Consider the following 15,392-nt stretch of genomic DNA (forward strand, 5'->3'; position numbering starts at 1 on the left):
TGCAGGCCTGATTACGGCTATGGCAACCGACAGCTCTGAGACGCATGAAGGGAATGGGCTTGACATCAGCTTGGGTTCATTGGTACCGGACAGGAAAGCATCACAGCGGCTCCCAGATTTGACAGGGGATAGTTGATACCATTCAGAGCCATAGAAAATGCAGGGCGGCAGGTGAATGGTAGATGGCACCCGCACTTCTGTGCATGTGGTGGGGCATCTCCTGGAGATATACCACCAGACGGCAGAACACACGGGTCAAGCCCTCAGATCTGAACAGTAACTAACTGTGCATGCAAACAAAGAGCCATCAAACTGTAGATGAACTGAATCGTGTAAAGACAACGAGTAAAATAGGAAGATGTATCAGTGAAATCACAGGAAAAAAACAACACTAACAGCAGGGATCTACAAATAAGAGAAGGAAGAGATGGCCAGCAGCCTAGGAAGGGAACCACAGAGGAGGCGGGGCAGGGAGCAGGGGAGCAAGGCGGGGCGCCCAGGGAGGAGCTGGAAGGCCTGAGTGGCCTGCAGGGCCCACCACTGCCGAGAGTGACGCCAGCAAGGCTGCTCCTCCCCAGTACACACGGGCTTTGACCCACGGCCAGTGTGTGTGCGATCCTGCTCCCCCGCCACAGCTACCCGGTCAAGAGGCGATCGTTGCCCCAAGCAGTGTAGAAGCCTGGAGTGCCATCGCCCCGCCGCGGGGACTGTGAAGCCGGCTGAGCGGGGAGGAGAGCAGGAACACAGAGTCCCGGTCCGTGTTCTGATAAATGACTGTTGTGCTAAGGTGAATTCCAGCTGGTTTTTCTTACTTGGAATAATCCCAGTCTATATCCAGTGAGAGACGCAGAAATACAAATGGCTGTATCGCCTGACAGAGTGAACTACATGCTTGATGGAGACGGAAGAGGCCGCCGTGCAAGTTCCAGAGCAGGGGAGATGAACTGGAGCTGGGTTTAGGGAATGCTTCCAGAAGGGAGGTGGCATCTGGGCTGGCACTTGAAACATTAGGAGGCTTTTCAGGGGGAAAGAAGGGAAAGAGTGCGCTCTAGCTGAAGGAGGAGCACCAGCAAATGCAGAGAAGCAGGAAATAAATGGAGCGTTAAGGCAAATGCAGGGGATGGCCATGCCCCCGCCAGTCTCCTGGTCTGATTAACTCTGGCGCTGGCACACCCTTCAGGAGCCTGCAAAGCCTTCCTGCCCTCCCTCAGCAGCCTGCCCAGCCCATCTCAGCCCTTCCCACGCTGTCTCGGAAGTCAGCTTGTGTGCGTCTGCGTCCCTCTCCAGGCTGGAGGCACGCATCCTTTTACTTCCGTCCGTCCGGGGCCTGGCACAGAGCCTGGCACGAGTGGGGGTTGAGGGCAGACCTGAGCATCTCCAGTAACCTCTGCTCAACCAGTGCACTTGGAGAAGGTGGGCAGCATGGAAGTCTGAGAAGGGACCCTGGGGTCTGGTAGCAGGGAGGCTGCTCGTCAAGACTGGCTTGGATGAATGTGGGTGTAGGAACATTAAAACAACTTAAGTTTCCCTTTTTTTTTTTTAGTGTAGTAAAATGTATAGAATATAAAATTAGCCATTTGAGTGTCCAGTTCAGTGGCATGGAGTGCATTTATATCGCTGTGCAAACGTCACCACTATCAATTCCCAGAACTTTTCATCTTCCCAAACTGAACCTCTGTACCCATTAAACACTTAAGTCCCATCCCAGCTCCTCTCACCCACCTGTAACCACCACACCACCTCCTGTCTCCATCTATTCTATTCCTCTAGGTACCTCAGTAAATAGCATTTGACCTTTTCGAAACAATTTAGGTTTAATCGTGCTTTAAACTGCAAACATTTACCAAGTGTTACCACTTCCTCCTCCTGAGGCAGGCAGGGTAGGACTATAGGTCTGGCTTTGGAGGCTGATGAAGCTGGGGCTCAGGAAAGTTAAATGATTCACCCAAGCCTCAGCTTTAAGGGGTCATAAGTGGCCCATGTTCCCCAAACTGCCAGGCTCAGCTAACCCTCTCACACACTCCATGGAGGCCCCTTCAAAATCTGGACTGCTGGGGGGCCATTACCTCAACGCACACCCCACATATCAGCTGGTCTCCCTTGCCTTGGCCCAAAGGTGGGTGGTTTGGGCACTTCACTAAAGATTAGCAATCAGAACAGGAAATGGCCAATTTAGTAGGGCAGGGACAACAAGGATTTAACCTTAGGCCCGGGTGTGTCTTTCCAAGGTCGGATGCTCCCTGCTCAGGAGGGAGACTCGCTCAGAGAGGTCAAAGCCATTGCCAGCATGAATTATTCATCTGTACACTTGTTTGGAGTCCACCTGAATAGGCAACACAGTACAGTCATAGCAGAAATGTGCTAAATGATTAACCCTCCTCCTGCCAGAGTCCCTGGCTGCTGGGCTGGTTGTCTTTCTACTGAATATCCGGAGAAAGGTCCTGCTTTCCATATTCAGGTCAAAAGGTTCGCTGGATTTTGTTTTCTGCACAGTCATTAGTCAACACTAATGAACTATTCGGTGGTGGTTTGGTTGATAAGTCGTGTCTGGCTGTTTGCAAACCCATGGACTGTAGCCTGCCAGGCTCCTCTGTCCATGGGATTCTCCAGGCAAGAATACTGGAGTGGTTGCCATTTCCTTCTCCAGGGGATCTTCCAGACACAGAAGTTGAACCTGGGTCTCCTGCATTGCAGGCTGATTCTTTACCAACTAAGCTACAAGGGAAGATCCTAATGACTATTTGCAGACTGCCAAAGGACTCATTGGAAAAGACCTGATGCTGGGAAAGATTGAAGGCAGGAGGAGAAGGGGACGACAGAGGATGAGATGGTTGGATGGTATCAGTGACTCGATGGACGTGAGTTTGAGCAGGCTCCAGGAGTTGGTGATGGACAGGGAAGCCCGGCGTGCTACAGTCCATAGGGTCACAAAGAGTCGGACACAACTGAGTGACTGAATTGAACTGAACTCAAAGGATGCAGGGTTTCTTTAAATTAGTTTGTTTGCTGGAATTAGAAATGGTTCAAACTGTGCATTCATTATCTTCTAAATCAATGTAGAAAGCTCTTAGTGAGCCTAAAGATAATGAGGCTCATTCATTCCATTCTCATCGATACCAACTAAAATAATCTATCGGGTGTTTGTGTGTGCATACATAGGATCTAACATTAAAATCTGAAGACAATCCTTTAAAGATGCTCGTACTTTTTATTTGCCTGTAAATTTACCTGAAGGATAAAATCAAAAGCTAATTAGTTTGATCCCATGTGGCTCCGTTGTGCTTAAGCCTTAAGGAAGATTATGTCTTAGAATTTAAGAATTTCCCTTTGGGCTGGTTGAAAGATGGAAATCCTGTCTCACCTTAAGACTCTGTAAGTGAACCAGAGTGGCTGGGAGACAGATATGGAGGAGGAACCAAGGAGACTGAAGAAGGAGCTGAAGCAGGAAGACCTAGATTCACAAGCTGCCTCCCACTTATGACACAGTGCTCTGCTGCTGCTGCTGCTAAGTCGCATCAGTCTGTCCGACTCTGTGCGACCCCATAGATGGCAGCCCACCAGGCTCCCCCATCCCTGGGATTCTCCAGGCAAGAACACTGGGGTGGGTTGCCATTTCGTTCTCCAGTGCATGAAAGTGAAAAGTGAAAGTGAAGTCGCTCAGTCGTGTCTGACTCTTCGCAACCCCATGGACTGCAGCCCACCAGGCTCCTGCACCCATGGGATTTTCCAGGCAAGAGTACTGGAGTGGGGTGCCATTGCCTTCTCTGACAGTGCTCTAGGGAAAGCCTATTTATCTGAGCCTCAGTTTCTTCATCTGTGAAAAGGGATCATACCTTCATCTACCAAGGAGGGATTCAGTGCAGAGATTAAATAAAATGAGAACTAATAGCAGCAACAATTCACTGAGTGCATACAATGAGTCAGGCACTGTTCTGTGGAAATTACTGCAATGCACTTTACAAATACCAACTGTAATAACAACTTTATTGTTGGCCTTTACTGGCAATTCACAGTGTTTCAATAAGTTTAGAGGATATGGACAGGTTTCTTCCACTTTATTCTTAAAATCCCATACTGTTTGAGTACCAAAGGTCTTACCTCCCAAATGCCACTTTTGAGTCCATAAGGATCTTCTTCCCGCCCGTCCTCTCTTCAAGGGATGAGGGGAGAAACTGAACCAGAAGGAAGAGGACAGGGAGCTAATATATATTAATTGAGGCACCAAACTTCCATAGCCAGAAACTTAGCCAAATGTTGGGTGTACAAGGATAATAAATAGGAGTAATGTTAAAATGTATCATTATGCTTTTTTCCACCTTTTGTATTTGAGGGCTGATGGACTGGCAGCGGCAGGGATTTGGAGGCTAGTGGTGACCAGCGCTACAGCCACTGCTGGTTGCTCCCAACAAGCCACCCTGAGAAGTCAGGTGACACCCGAGGCATTTCAGCCACTTCCCTCCAGGGAACAGTCCCAGCTGGGCACAAACAGGGACTCAAGGACTCAGCATGTGGGCCGCTCATTCCGGCCACCGGCCACTACCAGCCACACAAACCACGCTTCCTGCTCTTCTCAGGGGCCTTTTTAAGGAGGAGCTGGAGTGCGGACAGGGCTCTGAACGACAGAGACCTCCAGACAAAACCAAATTACCTAGACAGCCGATTTGAGTCGTTGGAGGAGACGAAGCTATTGGATTAGAATAAGATTTGGTTTTCCTCCGCTACCCAAGGAGTTCAAATGAAGCCTGAGTTCACTCTAGAAAAATAAGTTACACTTTCTTTGCAAATACAAGTGGTAAGAGTAAATCCAATATTAATATCCTGCAGCCCTCAGCCATGGTCTGGGAAAGGTTGTAATTATTTCCTCTGCCTGGAAAGCTTTCCCTCACCTTTTTGCACTCCTCTTCCTAGTTAATAGCTTTTTCAGATGCTTGCTTGGAACAACTTCCTGATGGAAACTTCCCTGGAACAACCCCCCCACCCCCAATCCACATCCCCAAAGCCAGGTCAGTGCTCCCCCCTCCCCCACGGCCATGCTCCCAAGCCTGGCCTCATCAAGGCAGGGACCTCTGTGTTGTAAGTGCTTGTTTTTTTTTGCCTCTGCAGTCTGTGTAAACTTTTCAAGTCAAGGACTGTGTCTTGTTCACCACTACATTCCTGGTGCCTAACACAGCGTCTGACAATACATATGTTCAATACTGATTGACAAGTGACTCACTGATGACCATGCAAGGAATACATACTCCTTAGGTGTCAACAATTTGAATGTGGAAAGACAGCTGTCTGCCAGGGAACGCCAAGCTCAATACAGAAGGGAGAAGAAGAACCTGGGACGTGGCTGGTTAGAAAAGACCCGCTCATTTTGAAAAGGGTCCAGAACTAAAATTATGTTTTTGTTTTGTTTTATTTTTAGTGTAACGCCACATACATGCCACACCCAGCACCTGGCCAAGCTCCGCCCCTAACTGGATATGGGACTTGGCCCCAGCTCCTCATCACTTACTCAAGTTTCACTTTCATGTAATCCCATCATCAGAGCTTCAGGGTTCTTAAGGGATGACAGAGACTTGAAGAGTCTTCTTTTAATTCTGTATTATACTGAAAATATAAAACAATAAAACGAATCATGCAGGAGTGGAATTTTGGAGTATTTCTTTCCGGTTTTCTACAATGCACATGATTATCCTTTTTGTGTTATATATTCTAACGAGGTCCATGCCCATGGACAGCTGCCACCTCTGGGCACCTCTGCTTCCCCTGCTTCTTCAGCTCCCATTCACTCTAGGGTCCAGTGAGGGCCGTGGCATCTGCGCTGGCTGTCCCCAGGGGCATCAGAGTGTGTACTGTCACTAGGGCTTTTCACATTTGTTTCCAGTATTTGGTGACCAGTCTTTTAAGTGCTACTTAAACTTGTTTTTTTCTTTTTTTGAAAAACAAACAAGGGACTTTCCCTGATGGTCCAGTGGTTAAGAATCTGCCTTCCAATGCAGAGCATGGGGGTTCAATCCCTGGTCGGGGAGCAAAGATCCCACGTCATAGGGCACCTAAGCCTGCACAATCCAACTACTGAAGCTCGTAAGCTCTAGAGTCCATGCTCCACAACAAGAAGAGCCTGCGCACCACAGCTAGAGAGAAGCCCTGCAAGCTGCACCTAGAGAAAGCCTGCATGCCACGACAAAGACCCAGTGCAGCTAAACAAGCAAACAAAGCATAAGCAAGGTGAAGGGAACAGTATAAAGAACCCATATGCCCCTCACCCTTATTTCATATTCTCCCCCACACTGTACGTGTATTGGGAGCACTTTAAAGCAGACACCATGTACCAAATCTTCAACACCATTTTTAACTGTCCCTGTGCCCTGAAGCTGCCTTTGGAAGGCTCAGAACCTCAGAAATGCACAGAATGTATAAAGAGTACCAGTAGGTAAAGGCTGCTTATGGATGTACACGCTCACAGCATCACGCTGATTTTTTTCTCCCTGACCTGCACGAGAGGGAAACCTTCCAAGTAACTGCTTAAAAGCAAACTCTGCAAATGCCTTTGATCCCTGTGAAAACCTTAGAAGGAACCAGGCAATTTTCCAAAAGCACCAGACTTCACACAGTAACACGCCAGGTCAAATGGACATTTCTGCCTGATACCCAGTTATTTCAATTGTCACCTCTCCAGTTACTTAGTCTCCCTGCTTCATTCTGCCTGGATAGTGGAAAGGGCCACCTGGTTCACTGACTGCCGCTGCCTTTTCTTTTTCCTCACATAAAGAAGAGAGGACTAGTAATTACAGGTGTCATGAGAGCAAGTGATCTTGTCTAGACACAGAGAAAGGGGGCTCAGGGGCCTGGGGGCTGAGCTGTCTGAATACTGACCCACCCAGGGACAGACACACAGACATAACTGGGACTTGCTCAAGCACACAAAAGCACAAAATGAACAAATGAATCAATCAGTCAAAGCTAAAGAGGCTAGAGGCCCAGTGGAATGAATGCTGGAGCCTGGATCCCCCAGGCCAAGTACTGGGAGCTGCTGCTGCTAAGTCACTTCAGTCGTGTCCGACTCTGTGCGACCCCATAGATGGCAGCCCACCAGGCTGCCCCATCCCTGGGATTCTCCAGGCAAGAACACTGGAGTGGGTTGCCATTTCCTTCTCCACAAACAACTAAAATAAAACCTAAGAGATAACACAGTGAGTTTCAAACATACACCATCGCAGGACTTCCCTGATGGTCCAGGACTTCCCTGATGGTCTGGTCCCTGATTGGGGAACTGGGATCCCACACGCTGCGTGGCATGGCCAAAAAATAAACCCCAAAATATCAACTCAACAAAAGAGTTACTCTCTTTCTTCAACTTAACTTCTAAGTCTTGGTCCTTGGAAGAGTCACTTCTACACAACTAAAATCACGGCATACGGGTACTTTTATACGTGCTCCTCCTCACCTAATATACCAAACACACCCCCACGTTGCCTGTCTTCCTCAGAATTGTTTTACATAGCTGCACGGTCTGTAGGTATGCCTATAAGTCCAAATGTAATTCTCTGCTCTATTCCTTCCCTCTTTCTTCAGTCACTCATCTTTTGGAAGTGAAGTGAAAATTGCTCTGTTGTGTCCGACTCTTTGCGACCCCATGGACTATACAGTCCATGGAATTCTCCAGGCCAGAACACTGGAGTGGGTAGCTATTTCCTTCTCCAGGGGATTTTCCCAACCCAGGGATCGAATCCACGTCTCCCGTATTGCAGGCAGATTCTTCACCAGCTGAGTCACAAGGCAGGGGGTGCAAAAACTGCTCTTTCGCCTCGTCTCCATCCCCTTCTGCCACAAAGCACCCATCCCCAGAGGCACCCCTGCTTCCAGGAACTAGCTTGTGCTTCTGCCTCTGTAGGCAACACTCTGCAGCCACTCATCACCTGGCCTATTCCTACCTCTGTGTAAGGGCTCAGATTAAAAGTCACTTATTCCAGGAGGCTTCCCTGACCCTCCTGATGACCTTAACTTTCTGGACTTCAAAGGTCAAGGTACTCATCACACTCTGTATTGTAACCATTTGTCTAATAGTCTGTTTGATCACTAGAACTGAGCAGAAGTCATTTTTCTGAGCCCGATTAGCCAAGTGGTCTGGTCTCCCTTCAGCCTCAGTTTCCTCATCTGTGGGAGGGGATAATTACACAGTCTCTCACACCATTCACAAGGATGTGAAAATCACATGAGGCAGTATTGCAAAGATTCTTGGTACAGCATGAAGGGCTGTAAGAATGTTGATAATCATTACTGATTATACATCTGTACTTAATCCCAAGAGATAAAAAGCAGCCACATAATTTTAACTTTTTGAGGATCACAGATGAATAGTGATCGCCAACATTTACTGAAGGGCTCCCCTGGTGGCTCAGCGGTAAAGAATCCACCTGCCAATGTAGGAGACTTAGATTCAATCCCTGGGTTGGGAAGATCCCCTGAAGAGGAAATGACAACCCATTCTTGCCTGGGAAATCCCACGCACAGAGTCTGATGGGCTACAGTCCATGAGTTGCAAAAGAGTTGGACATGACTCAGAGACTAACCACCACCACCACCACTTACTGACTGCTATGGGCACTGTACCAGGCGGTGTATATACATTTTGTCATTGTCTCCTCATGCAAACGAATGGGGTAAGACCTCTTATTGTTCTCATTTCTCAGAGGCTCAGAAGACTAAATCATTTTCCGGAGGACACACTGTTTTAGAATAGGATGCTAAGAACCCATGTAAGCCTCTCTTCAACAAGTGCCCACATTCGTGTCCATAGAAAACAGTGCCCACAATGTCCATAAGTTCATGGGTTCCCTAAAGCCCACGTTCTGTGGGCTGAGCCCTTGTTCAAGGCAGAGAAATGAATTCTGCAGAAAAGTTCAAAGATTTACACACCTCGCAGTTCTGGGTGGTTATGAGAATAAAACCTGTGTCAGCAAGAATTCGAGAGCCTGGGAACAGGTTATAAATCCTGAGGTCTCACCAGACATTGTTGCCTTGGCAATTTAAGTCATCGGATGACTGAAGACTCTTGGCCCAAGAGCCACCTGGCATGAACACTGCACTCTGATAAATCAGGTGCCGGGAGAAGCTGATGGTACCAGCTGTCAAACTCCAGCCACTAGCAGCAACAGACACTTCAGGGTATAAATAGTTTCTGAAGACACTCATGGCTTGATGGAGCCCACAAACTGGAAAAGCATTTGCTAAACAGAATGTAAGCGGCCACAAGGAACCAGAGCGGGAGCAGAAACAAGAGTGTGTCGAACCATCTGGCTTTGGCCTCTCCTAATCTCAGAAAAGCTTTAGAAACTGCGAGGCATCACCATGGGTGTAAGAAGTGCGTGTGGCTCACACCGAGAAGGGTGAGAGACAGCAGCCTGGCCACCAGGCATGGTGAAACCCATCCCTCTGCAGAAAAATCCCTGGGCCTGTGCCACAAGCCAAAATAAGCAATTAAAACATGAAAGCAATCTCGTGGGCCACGCTGCATTTTTCAGCATGGCACCGCATGGGCAAAGCCTCAGAGACCACTTGGGAATGGACTGAGATGAGCCAAACTGGTTGCCATGGTGAAGGCTCCCCGAACCAAGGAGCAAAGGCTTACAGAGTATGTGGCTTCAAGAAAAGCAGCCTGCTGAGTAGTGTGAGGTGTGACGGTCCTCACAAAGACAAGGGTGGAGACCGGCTGTTCAGGTTCCCTTGGAGACAGAAAGGGAATGTGGCTGAGGAGCTGGTTGAAGTGGGGTCAGGGGGAGCAGCCTGAGGGAATTCCCCACCCCCGAGACCTGTCACGTGTGGGCACACACACAAAGAAAGGAAACAGACACACACACAAGAAAGGTGCCAAGCAGCCCCCTAAATGTCAGAAAGGCAGAAGCCTTCTTGAAACAAGGTTTGCTTTGCTTTTAACAAAGGGCCTGGGGTTCTCGTGGCGAGAATACTGGAGTGGCTTGCTGTTCCCTCCTCCAGTACACAGCGAGGGACAGGGAAGCCTGGCGTGCTGCAGCCCATGGGGTCACAAAGAGTCGGACACAACAAGCGACTGAAGAACTGAACAACAACGCCCTCTATCAGACATTAGGTTGGCGCCCCGTAAGTTCAACTTCTATCAGAGCAAATAGGGAGGAAATTATAGGCCCACACATTTTTACCTTTAATTCTGAGACCCAGAAAGTTCCGAGATATGAAAGCTTTTTTCTAAGTGTGTGTAAATCAATCACTTGGTAACAAAAATCTGACGCCAAGTGACAACGTATTTATAGTCTTCCCTTCTAGCTGTAAGTCATACCACAGATATATCAACATGTCTGATCACAGAGTGTAACCCCAGCCCCACTGGGGGTCTGATGCAATATAAGATGTAATAAGCCAAGAATTTCCTTTAAAATTTCAGATAACTGATTCTGGACATATATTTCCTTTTCTACACATCGGTAAAAATCAAAGAAATGCTGGACCATTTGGGATGGGATGGATACAATCAAAAAGACAGCTGCAAGATCTCATTTAGACTCTTTGAAGGAACGTGGCTTTGAGGCAATTTGCATGTCCTCATAAGGTCCATGGACAAGCCTATCCTTATGTTCCAGCCCTAGTTTAGAGTTTACCTCTGATGATTAACTCTGTGAAACTCTACCTCTGCACCCAGATAAATCCAAAGCAACACCAGGCTTTTCATGCACACAGCAAAGTTGGGAAGATTTTCTACCACGATGGTAAGGATGGGTAACAAGTCAGCCACTACCTACTCCTCTCCCAAAAGTGTGTGAGCTGAGGACTTGATTCCTTTCATCTCCAAGGGTCCATGATTTTAGAAGAGGAGTATAAAAAAAGCAAAGTTAAAGATGAGGTATTTTCTCAAGGATTCAAAGAGCATTTTCAATGAACAAAAAGACCCCAAGCTTTTCTATCAAAATGATCTGCTTTTCCTGTTTCACAGCAGAAAGATCATTTTGGGCACCTGGAGACAAGGAAAGAGGATCCAAAAAAAAAAGGAGTAAAGATGGTTTATTAACAAAAAGACTTGGATTCAAAATCACACACCGCCACTTAAGAGCTGTGTAATCTTGGAAAGTTTACATCCCCGAGGCTGAATATCATCTGGAACCTAGAGGAAACAATACTTTCCTCGTAGGGTTTTTATGAGGATGAAATGACATGGAAAACATTCAATATATGGTAGCTATTATTGTGGTTGCAATTAGATTCTGGAACTTGAACAAGGCCTGGCCTCACTTCTTATTTCACCAGATTGCCTGGTTCAGCAGAGTGTAGGGAATACTGACTTCACAAGCACAGAGCCAGTGGCTAATAAACACACATAGCAACAAATCACACTGGTAAACCAATCTCCCTCCGCTAATAACTGCTTCCCAGGCTTCTGCATTTGCTTTGTTAAAGAACTCAATAGGTCCTGAGGGCTATGAAACCAAATCTTCTAGAAAAGGGTGAGTTACATCAGAATTAAAGATTCTGTTAAGGGCCTAGTACTATGGGAGGAACCCATTCAAAGCCATCCTTATTAAAGAAGGCTAAGCAAAAAGCAGTCCATCCTAAAGGAAATCAGTCCTGAATATTCATTGGAAGGACTGATACTGAAGCTGAAACTCCAATACTTTGGCCACCTGATGCAAAGAACTGACTCATCTGAAAAGACCCCGATGCTGGGAAAGATTGAAGGCAGGAGGAGAAGGGGACAACAGAGGATGAGATGGTTGGATGGCATCACTGATTCAGTGGACATGATTTTGAGTAAACTCCGGGAGTTGGCGATGGACAGGGAGGCATGGAGTGCTGCAGTCCATGGGGTTGCAAGGAGTCAGACATGACTGAGCGACTGAACTGAACTGAAGCAAAAACACTAAGTAACTTGGCATGTTTTCTGAGGCTTACCTTACACCCTCCCCTCAACCAATCCTTTCAGGTGACAAACTTTTACTGAGATGCACTATGTACCACATTGAGTGCTGGGGCACAAAAATGAAAACATATGGCCCCTTCCCCTCAGAGAATTCAGGCTTGCAAGTGAGACAGTTGCAAGAATCAGTTAGTATGGTACATGCTATCAGTGCTAATGAGAAACACAGGTTTATAAATGGACTATCTAACACAAACAAACATCTTTTTGTTTCCTTAATGTAAGATATTTCCATAATGTTGGGATTTTATATAGTGCCCATGGTTGACTTTAGAAATTAGGGGAAATAAAAACTTTACAGGAAAAATAAAGAGCTCAATGATAGAATGATATGACTGATTTTCTAACATTCAAATACAGGGGTGAGTGCCAAAGTTCAGCAAAGAACCAGAACTTTGATGGGACCCATGAGAAGAAAGGAGGGCACCCCACACCACCTGGAGGTGAAACTGACAAGTCAGGCTTCCCCAAGAAAGCGGTACTTAAGGTGAGACAAGAACTGAGTGACAGTTTGCCAGTGAGAGTGTAAACTGGAGTAAGTGCAGCCCTTTTAGAGAGCAATCCGGGAATATCTGTCAGTATTTAAAATGTGCAGGAACTTCCCTGGTCGTCCAGTGGCTAAGACTCTCTGCTCCCCATGCAGGGGGCCTGGGTTCAACCCCTGGTCAGGGAACTCGATCCCACACGCCACAACAAAGACTGAAGATCCCACGTGCCACAACTGTGAACTGGCACAGCCAAACAAAATAAATATTTTTTTAAAATAAAATGTGTAGACCCCTCCACTCAGATGTTCCTCTTCTACTGAGATGAATGCCAGGAAACATACACAAAGGTCTGTGTAAAAAGATGTTCACTGCATCACTTGGATGCATAAGTGATAAGTATATAATAAGTATATAAAAAGATGACACTGGAAATAACTTGTGTCCACCAAGAGGGGATTCTTTAAATAAAGTGGGAAGTACACCAGAACATAACTATGAAAATATAAAACTTACAAATAGCATATTAAGTTTTAAAAGGCAAGTTACAGAATAGCGTGATCTTATTTTTGTATAAATAATTTTATATATACTTCGTTTGTATATGAATAGGAAAAGTCAGAAAAGATACACAACAAGCCATATTAGGCCTATGAGAGCTGGTAGGGGAGGGAGAGGGGTGAGGAGAGGGAATTTCATTCTCTCACCTTCTCTATATTTACATTTTTATGACAACGTATTTCTTTAGTATTTAAAAAAGTTTTTTTTTAAAGTTTATTAATTGGATAGTTATGAGTACAAAAAAAGCAGAGATTTTAGAGAGTGTGTATTCAGAAACAGGCTTCCCTGGCAGCTCAGCGGTAAAGAATCCGTCTGCCAATGCAGGAGATGCAAGTTCAGTCCCTGGATCAGGAGGCTCCCCTGGAGGAGGGCATGGCAACCCATTCCAGTATTTTTGCCTGGAGAATCCCATGGACAGGAGCCCCGTGGGCTCCTGTAGTCCACGGGGCCTCAAAGAGTTGGGCACGACTTAGCACCTGAGCACATGTGCGTGCATTCAGAAACAGATGGTTGCTATTTGAATACAGGAGGCACCTGAGTGCAGGCGACGGGATCCAGGGGAGGCTTCACAGGAGAGACCGAAATGAGGGGTTCTCCTTGGAGAATGGAGGACAGAGAGTACGGAATGAGTAAACAGCACAAGAACAGAAGAACCGAAGAATGCTCTTCAAACGGACGAGAACAGTGCAGAGAAAAGTGGACCAGGGATTTTCAAGAGTGAAAAGCAGGAAACATCTGAAGAGCAGAGGTATCAACACATCCTTTTATTTTTTAATTTTTTTAACACATCTTTTTAAAGGAGGGTATCTACTAAACAGATTAAAAACTAAATTTTCACTAAATCCCGACTACAACTTTGTTTGCTAAGAGGGAAAGTAGAGGGAGAGAGAAAGTTGTTTTAAACAACAGAACAATTTAAATTAAAATGCCAATTTATTCACAAATTGTTCCATTACAAATACCAGTGACACAACGGAAAGGGCTTTGAAAGCAAACCTGTAGTTCGTCCAAGATGAGTTTCAGACCAAACCCCAGCCTCTCCCTCTTTCTCCCTGGTGGAGACTCACTTATCCCATTCGTTTTTGGGAGCCCAATCCTTCTCTCAGAAAGATCTAAGGTAAGTGGTTTATACTTCAGTGTGAACTTATAGTCATTCTTACCTTTCAACATATTTTAATTTTAGGTCCTAACTTCCCTGGTGGCTCAGATGGTAAAGAATCTGCCTGAAATGCAGTAGACCCGAGTTCAATCCCTGGGTCAGGAAGATCCCAAGAAGGAAATGGCAATCCACTCCAGTATTCTTGCCTGGAGAATTCCATGGACAAAGGAGTATGGCGGGCTACAGTCCATGGGGTTGCAAAGAGTCAAACACAACTGAGCAACTAACACTTTCACTAAATACAAATCCTTAATTTAGAGATCCAATGTTTTTTAAAGCAATTGTGAACATCAGGCAACAGGTGAAGATGGAGGGAGAAAGTTCCTCATGGCCATGGGTGGAGTCACCTACACTTGGAAGCTAGTCTTCTTTTCATGTCTAAACCACATGGAAACAGCCCTCTCAGAACTGTGAGCTTGGTCCAGGATCCATAGGTTGGATTCTAAAACACTGATGGAGTAGAGGTGGGGATATTAGTCCCTTGTAGCTCATTTCCTTAAAACACATCAGCAAATGAACTGAAGCTATAGCCACTTTCTGGTTAATTTAATCAACTGGAGACAAGAAAACTAGTGAATTCTGCTGAGAAAGTATCCCTCTGGTGGTTAAATGGTCTCTTGGGCTGTCCACATCCATCAAATTAATTCAATAACCCTAAGCTCTCATTTCACATTGTGTTATATGAATATTACTCTGCAGGTTCAATGTTGATGACCTAATAAGCATCTCACCAGCATTTGTGAATAGCTTGGCAGCTAAAAGGTCTCTTCCTCCCTTCCTAAAGCAGGGTCTAAAACAATGCCCATGGGATCCTGGGGGAAGTACCACAACTACCACAGTTGAAACCCTGCCCCACTTTTAAACAGGGGCTTCAATTACGAAAAGGTGATGGTTTAAAACGCTTTAAGTTGACTGTATGTTTCCCAATCCAAAAAATAAGTAATTTTAAGGCATCTGGCAATTGATAGGGAGAGTAAATATATGAGGGTTAATCGTCCTACACTGCCCATATTTGGAACAATAATAAAAGGGAAAATGAAATAGCAAACATTTTTTAAAGTCTTGTTAACAAGACTAACGAGTAACCATTTGTGACCTATCAGATGGGCAAATTTTTTAAAAACATTCTTCCAATGTGGGAGAGTATTTAAGAAAGCTGGTGCTGGGCTGTCCTGGTGGCTGAGTGGTAAAGAATCTGCCTGCCAGTGCAGGAGACACAGGTTTGATCCCTGATTCGGGAAGACTCCACACGCCT

General features: G+C 46.0%; 1 protein-coding gene across 5 annotated transcripts in view; it reads right to left on the bottom strand.

The window, feature by feature from the left end:
* The window catches only part of TMCC3 (transmembrane and coiled-coil domain family 3), a 288,555-nt gene that overhangs the window by 167,422 nt on the left and 105,741 nt on the right, over positions 1 to 15,392 (bottom strand). For 3 of the 5 annotated variants that reach the window (XM_024991555.2, XM_015470919.3, XM_015470918.3), the window contains one exon: positions 5,501 to 5,595. The exons of the other annotated variants lie outside the window; for them this stretch is intronic. The gene's annotated coding sequence lies outside the window, so the exon portion shown is untranslated. The remainder of the gene's footprint in view (positions 1 to 5,500; positions 5,596 to 15,392) is intronic. 5 annotated transcript variants of the gene reach the window in all.

Source organism: Bos taurus, chromosome 5 (genome assembly GCF_002263795.3).
Source record: "Bos taurus isolate L1 Dominette 01449 registration number 42190680 breed Hereford chromosome 5, ARS-UCD2.0, whole genome shotgun sequence".
Lineage (NCBI taxonomy): Eukaryota > Metazoa > Chordata > Mammalia > Artiodactyla > Bovidae > Bos > Bos taurus.